Source organism: Herpailurus yagouaroundi, unplaced genomic scaffold, assembly GCF_014898765.1.
Source record: "Herpailurus yagouaroundi ecotype Mexico unplaced genomic scaffold, PumYag 67555, whole genome shotgun sequence".
Classification (NCBI taxonomy): domain Eukaryota; kingdom Metazoa; phylum Chordata; class Mammalia; order Carnivora; family Felidae; genus Herpailurus; species Herpailurus yagouaroundi.
In genome coordinates, this window is record NW_024420361.1 from 408,473 (window position 1) to 416,304 (window position 7,832).

Consider the following 7,832-nt stretch of genomic DNA (forward strand, 5'->3'; position numbering starts at 1 on the left):
TTCTTTATGCCCTCTTCAATTTATTTCATAAGTGTTCTATAGTTTTCTGAGTACAAATCTTTTACTTTGGTTAGATTTATTACTAGACATCTTATGGTTTGTGGTGTAATTGTAAATGGGATCCATTCATCGATTTCTCTTTCTGCTGTGTCATTATTGGTGTATAGAAATGCAACAGATTTCTATCTGCCGATTTTTTTTTTTTAATCCAGCAACTTTGCTGAATTCACGTATCAGTTCTAGCAATTTTTTGGTGGAGTCTTTTGGGTTTTCTTTATAGAGTATTATATCATGTGCAAATAGTGAAAGTTTGACTTCTTCCTTGACAATTTAGATGCCTTTTATTTCTTTCTGTTTTCTGATTGCTATGGCTATGACTTCCAGCACTGTGGAATAACTGATGAGAGTGGTCATCCTTGTCTTGTACCTAACATAGAAGGAAAGCTCTCAGTTTTTCCCCTGAGGATGATATTAGCTGTGTTTTTGTTTTTGTTGTTGTTGTTGTTGCTTCTGCTGCTGCTGTTGCTGTTGTTTTTCTTTTTGTATATAGCTTTTTTTATGTTGAGGTATGTTTCTTCTAACCCTACTTTGTTGAGGGTTTTTTATCATGAATGGATGCTGTAATTTGTCAAATGTTTTTTCTGCATTTATTGAGAGGATCATATGGTCCTCTATATTTTTTTAATGTGGTGTATCACATTGATTGATTTGTGAATAATGAACCAGACTTGCAGGTCAGTTATAAATCCCATTTGATTGTACGGAATAATTCTTTTAATGGACTGTTGGATTTAATTTGCTATTATTTTATTGGTAATTTTTGCATCCATGCTCATCAGAGGTATTAGCTTGTAGTTCTCTTTTTTAGTGGAGTCTTTGTCTGGTTTTGGTATCAGGGTAACACTGGTCTCCTAGAATAAGTTTGGGAGTTTTCTTCCATTTCTATTTTTTGGGATACTTTGAGAAGAATAGGTATTAACTCTTCTTTCAATGTTTGGTAGAAATCCTCTGTGAAGTCATCTGGTCCTGGACTTTTGTTTCTTGGGAGATTTTTGATTACTGATCCAATTACTTTCCTGGTTACCAGTGTGTTTACCTTTCCTATTTCTTCCTGTTTCAGTTTTTGTAGTTTATATGTTTCTAGACATTTATCCATTTCTTCCATATTGTCCAATTTGTGGGCAAATTGTTTCTTAAAATATTACCTTATAATTTTTTTTAATATTTCCGTGGTGTTGGTTGTTTTTATCCTCTGTCGTTTGTGATTGTATTTATTTGGTTCCTTTGTCTTTTCTTTTTGATAAGTCTGGTTAGAGATTTATCAATTTTATTATTTTTTTCAAAGTACCAGCTTTTAGTTTTATTGATATGTTCTGTTGGGATTTTTAAAGCTCTATATCATTTATTTCTGCTCTAATCTTTATTATTTCCCTTCTTCTGCTGGCTTTGGGCTTCATTTTCTATTCCTTTTCTAGCTCCTTTAGGTGTAAGGTTGGGTTGTTTATTTCAGAGTTTTCTTGCTTCTTGAGTCATGTCTGTATTGCTCAATACTTCTTTCTTAGGACCACCTTTGTTTCATCCCAAAGATTTTGGACAATTGTTTTGTCATTTTCATCTGTTTCCATGTATTTTTTTTTTAATTTATTCTTTGATTTCCAAGTTGACTCATTCATTATTTAGTAGCTTGTTGTTTAACCTCCATGTTTTTGTGGTTTTTCCAAATTTCTTCTTATGGTTGACTTCAAGTTTCATAGTGTTGTGGTCAGAAAAGATGCATGGTATTATCTCAGTCTTTTTGTACTTGTTGAGGCCTGATTTGTGACCTAGTATGTGATATTTTCTGGAGACTGTCCCATGTTATATAGTAGGTAGTTTTGATTTCTTTGGAAAGGTCACCTTTTCCTTTTCTCTTACAAGTCATTTCCAATGTCAAGAAAATTTATTTATTTTTGTATATTTTTATATATTTTCTTTGCTTACCATTTTATGCAAGTCTTGTGTTCTTTCTAATGATTTACAAATTAATTCTTTTGTATATTTAGTTGTATAATCTACAATGATTGATAATTCTGTGTCCTTGTATTCTAACACTTATAACTCATATTTATGTTTAATGTATTATTGAATTAGCCAGATTATTCATGTAAATATTAATTTCTAATGGTAGTAACAAATATGCATACCTTGAACTTTATTTTCTTTGTGACATTACTGGTATTTCTACATCTTTTACCTCGAACTGTTACTGGCTCTATTGAGGTAATCTTATGAATTCTTACATGAAACCCATGTTAATATGTTTTTCATTGAAGTTCCTTTAACACAGACTACACTTCATTAGGTAATCCCTTTACTCTGTGAAATGTGATGAATAAGTGAAACAAGGTGGGTAATACTTTCATGCTTTTCAGAATTCTCTGAGTAATATCTTTAGTAATGCAAATCATAATTGTATTGTCTTTAATTCAACTCTATAAACATCATTGCATACCTGTAATATGCAGGCTCTATGCCACAATCTGAGGATATAGATGAATTAAGCTTCATCATTAACTTCAAATTTTTCTATGGGGGAAAGAGATACATGAACCAGTAAAAGCAATAAAATTATGTTTTATTCAAGCTGGAGTGAGAACACAGAGATGGTATAGTCTATTCTACCTGAGTTGCTGGGAGAGGTTTTTGTTTGTTTGTTTGTTTTGTTTTTGTTTGTTTGTTTTTCCCTGAGGGTGTGGGAATAACACTTAAGATGAAACTTAAATTTAGATGAATGTTTGGCAGGCAAGCAAGAAGAAAAGACCATCACAGACAGAAAAAGCAGCATAAGCATATCTATAGTTGTGAAACATTCTAAAATATTTAATTTAAAGCTTAATGGTAATACAATATTGTTGGTTTTTATTATTTCAGCATCGAGGAACCAGAACATTCAAAGCAAAATACAATAATAATTATGTTTATATTATTTACCACTTAATTTTTAATATGTGTTTATTTTTGAGAGACAGATAGACAAAGCTTGAGCGGGTTGGGGGAGGGCAGAGAGGGAGAGAAACACAGAATCCAAAACAGCCTCCAGACTCTGAGCTGTCAGCAGAGAGCCCAACATGGAGCTCAAACCCAAAAACCATGAAATTGTGACCTGAGCTGATATCAGTCACTCAACCAACTGAGCAACCCAGGCGCCCTGATATTATTTACCACTTCAATTATTTGTGATTTTTTTCTCCTCTTAGGTTCTAGTGTAAATCATTAAGAATTGGCTAATTTGAAGGGACACATGCACCCCCACGTTTATAGCACCACTATCAACAATAGCCAAAGTATGGAAAGAGCCCAAATGTCCATTGATGGATGAATGGATAAAGAAGAAGTGGTATACACACACACACACACACACACACACACACACACACACACAATGGAGTATTACCCGACAATCAAAAAGAATGAAATCTTGCCATTTGCAACTACATGGATGGAACCAGAGGGTATTATGTTAAGTAAAATTAGTCAGTCAGAGAAAGGCAAAAATCATATGACTTCACTCATATGAGGACTTTAAGAGACAAAACAGATGAACATACAGGAAGGGAAACAAAAATAATATAAAAACAGGGAGGGGACAAAACAGAAGAGACTCTTAAATATGGAGAACAAACAGAGGGTTACTGGAGGGGTTGTGGGAGGCGAGATGGGCTAAATGGGTAAGGGCACTAAGGAATGTACTCCTGAAATCATTGTTGCACTATATGCTAACTAATTTGTATGTAAATTAAACAAATAAATTAAAAATTAAAAAAATTGGTTTAAAGTGAGCATAAAGTAAAATAATTGAAATCATGCTACAGAAAAAGTGCTACATAAATAAAAGGACTTAGTGTCTTACTATTATATTTCACCTCCATGGCATTTACAATGGTAGAGACTGTTGTCAATTGTCTCCCAAAATTCCTTCTCCCTTTCATATATAAGACTAAAATTTATTTTGGGTACATGACCACCTAGTCAGAGACTACATTTCAAGCCTCCATTTTAGTATGTAAGGCAAACCATGTGACTAAGTTTTGACTAGAAGAATGTAAAAATAAGTAATGTACCCTATGTAGGACATTCGTTTAAAAGAAAGGAACACTCTTTCCTTTGATTCTTTACATCCTTCTTTTAGGCTGAAATGTAAAAATGATAGCAGAAGCTATAACACTACTTTGGATAAGGATATGGTAGTTATATATTGATGACATGAGATCAATATTTTAGAAAGAACCAGGATCCTTGCTAATTTTGAAGCTGTCTACTCAGATTTTTATGTGAAAGAAAAATAAACCTGTCTAGTAGAGGTAACTATTATTTGTGATCTCAGAGTTACAGCAACCAAATCAATATCTAATGTAACATAGGCACTGTTTCTAAAAAAGGGTTAGAAACAATTTTAATTGATTGTGTAGTTGTCAATAAATACATAGAACAAACTTAGGGTTGCTGGAGGGGTGTGGTGGGGATATGGTTTAAATGGGTGATGAGCATTAAGGAGGACACTTTTTGAGATGAACACTGAGTGTCACATGTAAGAGATGAATTACTTACAGGGTTCTACTCCTAAAGCCAAGAGTACACTGTGTGTTAACTAACTTGAGTTTAAATTAAAAAAAGAAAAGAAACAGTTGGGGCACCTGGGTGGCTCAGTCTGTTGAGCGCAAGACTTCGGCTCAGGTCATGATCTCATGGTTTGCGAGTTCAAGCCCCATGTTGGGCTCTGTGCTGATAGCTTGGAGCCTGGAGCCTGCTTCAGATTCTGTGTCTCCCTCTCTCTCCACTCCTCCCCTGTTCATGCTCTCTTTCTCTCTTTCTCTGTCTCTCTCTCTCTCAAAAATAAACATTAAAAATTTTTAAAGAAAGAAAAAGTTAAAAAAAAAAGAAAAGAAAAACTGATTAAAATGAAATTTCTGCATTGATAACTTTGGTTAACGCAGGTGCAATAGAGAACTCTGTTGTAACATTCCTCCTCATTTATAATGGAGATAACATTTAAAATAATTTTTTCTTTCCATAGTTTAAATATCTCAAATTACACAGAAAAATAGTTTTCATGTATTAACAAGATTAACACTAAAATAAGTGCAATAGTCACTATGGGGGCAATTTTCCAGTGTGGCATAAAAATATTTCATACAATTAAGAATAAATATTGATTAAGCTATTTCTGGCCTATTGTTTTTATGAAAAAATAAAAATAATCAGCTCCAGAATCCAGAATCTCAGTGCCATTCTAAACTCTCAGAGGAAAATCTTATCTGAAAGGAGCAGAGTGATTTTATTCATTCTCAGAATGATCAGTAGGAGAAAACTGAGGCTGCAAATTTAACAGATGACTTACTGTTTTTCCTTTTGAAAAGGAAAGCAAAGGAAGCTGAAAATATACTTAATAGAATTGTTGATATATAAAGGTAATACAGCTGGTGTACTGCCAGATTAAACAATAATTAAAAGATGATCTCTATTTTTCTGTGGTACACAAAGCAATCTGGATCACATTATTCAATTTACTCAAAAACTGAAAAATAGAACTATGCTATGACCCAGCAATTGCACTCCTAGGTATTGGCCCACAGGATACAAAAATACTGATTTGAAGAGGCATGTGCACCCCAATGTTTATAGCAACATTATAAACAATAGTCAAATTATGGAAAGAACTCAAATTTTCATTAACTGATGAATGGATATAGAAAGTATATATAATGGATTATTCCTCAGCTATAAAAAAGAATGAAATCTTGCCATTTGCAACAATGTGGATGGAGCTAGAGTGTATTTTGCAAAGTGAAACAAGTCTGTTGGAGAAAGACAAATACCATAAGATTTCAGTCATACATGGAACTTAAAAAAAAAAAACAACAACAACAACAAACACATTGGAAGGGGGATAAAAGGAAAGCAAGGCAAACCATAAGAAACTCAACTATAGAGAAAAACCGGGGCACCTGTGTGGCTCAGTAGGTTAACCATCCAACTCTTGGTTTTGGCTTGGGTAGTGATCTCATGATTCATGAGTTCAAGCCCTGCATCCAGCTTCATGTTGACAGTGAGGAGCCTACTTGGGATTCTCTCTCTCCTTCTCTCTCTTCCCCTCCCAGCTCACTTTCCCTGTCTCTCTCTGTCTCAAAATAAATAAATTAATTTAAAAATATATTTAAAAAAATAATAACATTAAGAAAAAAAAAACAAACTGAGGCTTGATGGAGGGGTGGTGGGTGGGAGATAGGCTAAATGGATTATGAGTATTAAGGAGGACACTTGCTATGAACACTGGGTGTTATAGGTAAGTGATAAATCACTAAATTCTACTCCTGACATCAAAATTACACAATATGTTAATAATAACAACAGCAACAACAAGCCAAAATAGCATACTTCTATTAGAAATATTAATTTTGAGATTTCCTATGTTTGACATATATTATCTGGAGACTCGAAGTATACTTTTTAAATTTTTTTTTTCAACGTTTATTTATTTTTGGGACAGAGAGACACAGAGGATGAACGGGGAGGGGCAGAGAGAGAGGGAGACACAGAATCGAAAACAGGCTCCAGGCTCTGAGCCATCAGCCCAGAGCCTGACGCGGGGCTCGAACTCAGGGACCGCGAGATCGTGACCAGGCTGAAGTCGGACGCTTAACCGACTGTGCCACCCAGGCGCCCCTCGAAGTATACTTTTTAAAGAAAAATAATGTTATAAGCCCACGTTTATAAAATGCAAACTAATGCCTTTTTAACCTGATAATCAAAGTACTATATGCATTGGGAGGGAAGATGGCGGCGTAGGAGGACGCTGGGCTCACCGTGCGTCCTGCTGATCACTTAGATTCCACCTACACCTGCCTAAATAACCCAGAAAACCTCCAGAGGATTAGCAGAATAGAGTCGCCAGAGCCAAGCGCAGACGAGAGGCCCACGGAAGAGGATAGGAAGGGCGGCGAGGCGGTGCGCGCTCCAGGGACTGGCGGGAGGGAGCCGGGGAGGAGGGGCGCCTCGCCGGCCAAGCAGAGCCCCCGAGTCTGGCTTGCAAAAAGCGGAGGGGCCTGACTGACTGTGTTCAGACAGCAAGCGCGACTTAGCCTCTGGGAGGTCATAATTTAATAGCTCTGCTCAGAAAGCAGGAAGGCTGGAGGACAAAGGGAAGGAGAGCTGCTGAGCCCCCTGAAAACAGAGCTCAGTTTGGTGGGGAACAAAGGCGCTCGCCACCGCCATCTCCCCCGCCCATCCCCCAGCCAAAATCCCAAAGAGAACCAGTTCCTGCCAGGGAACTTGCTGGCTCTGCGCAAACACCCAACTCTATGCTTCTGCGGAGCCAAACCTCCGGCAGCGGATCTGACTCCCTCCTGCTGCCACAGGGCCCCTCCTGAAGTGGATCACCTAAGGAGAAGCGAGCTAAGCCTGCCCCTCCTGCCCCTGTGCACCTTGCCTACCCACCCCAGCTAAGACACCAGATCCCCAGCATCACAAGCCTGGCAGTGTGCAAGTAGCCCAGACAGGCCACCCCACCCCACAGTGAATCCCGCCCCTAGGAAAGGGGAAGAGAAGGCACACACCAGTCTGACTGTGGCCCCAGCGGTGGGCTGAGGGCAGACATCAGGTCTGATTGCGGCTCCGCCCACCAACTCCAGTTATACACCACAGCACAGGGGAAGTGCCCTGCAGGTCCTCACCATGCCAGGGACTATCCAAAATGACCAAGTGGAAGAATTCCCCTCAGAAGAATCTCCAGGAAATAACAACAGCTAATGAGCTGATCAAAAAGGATTTAAATAATATAACAGAAAGTGAATTTA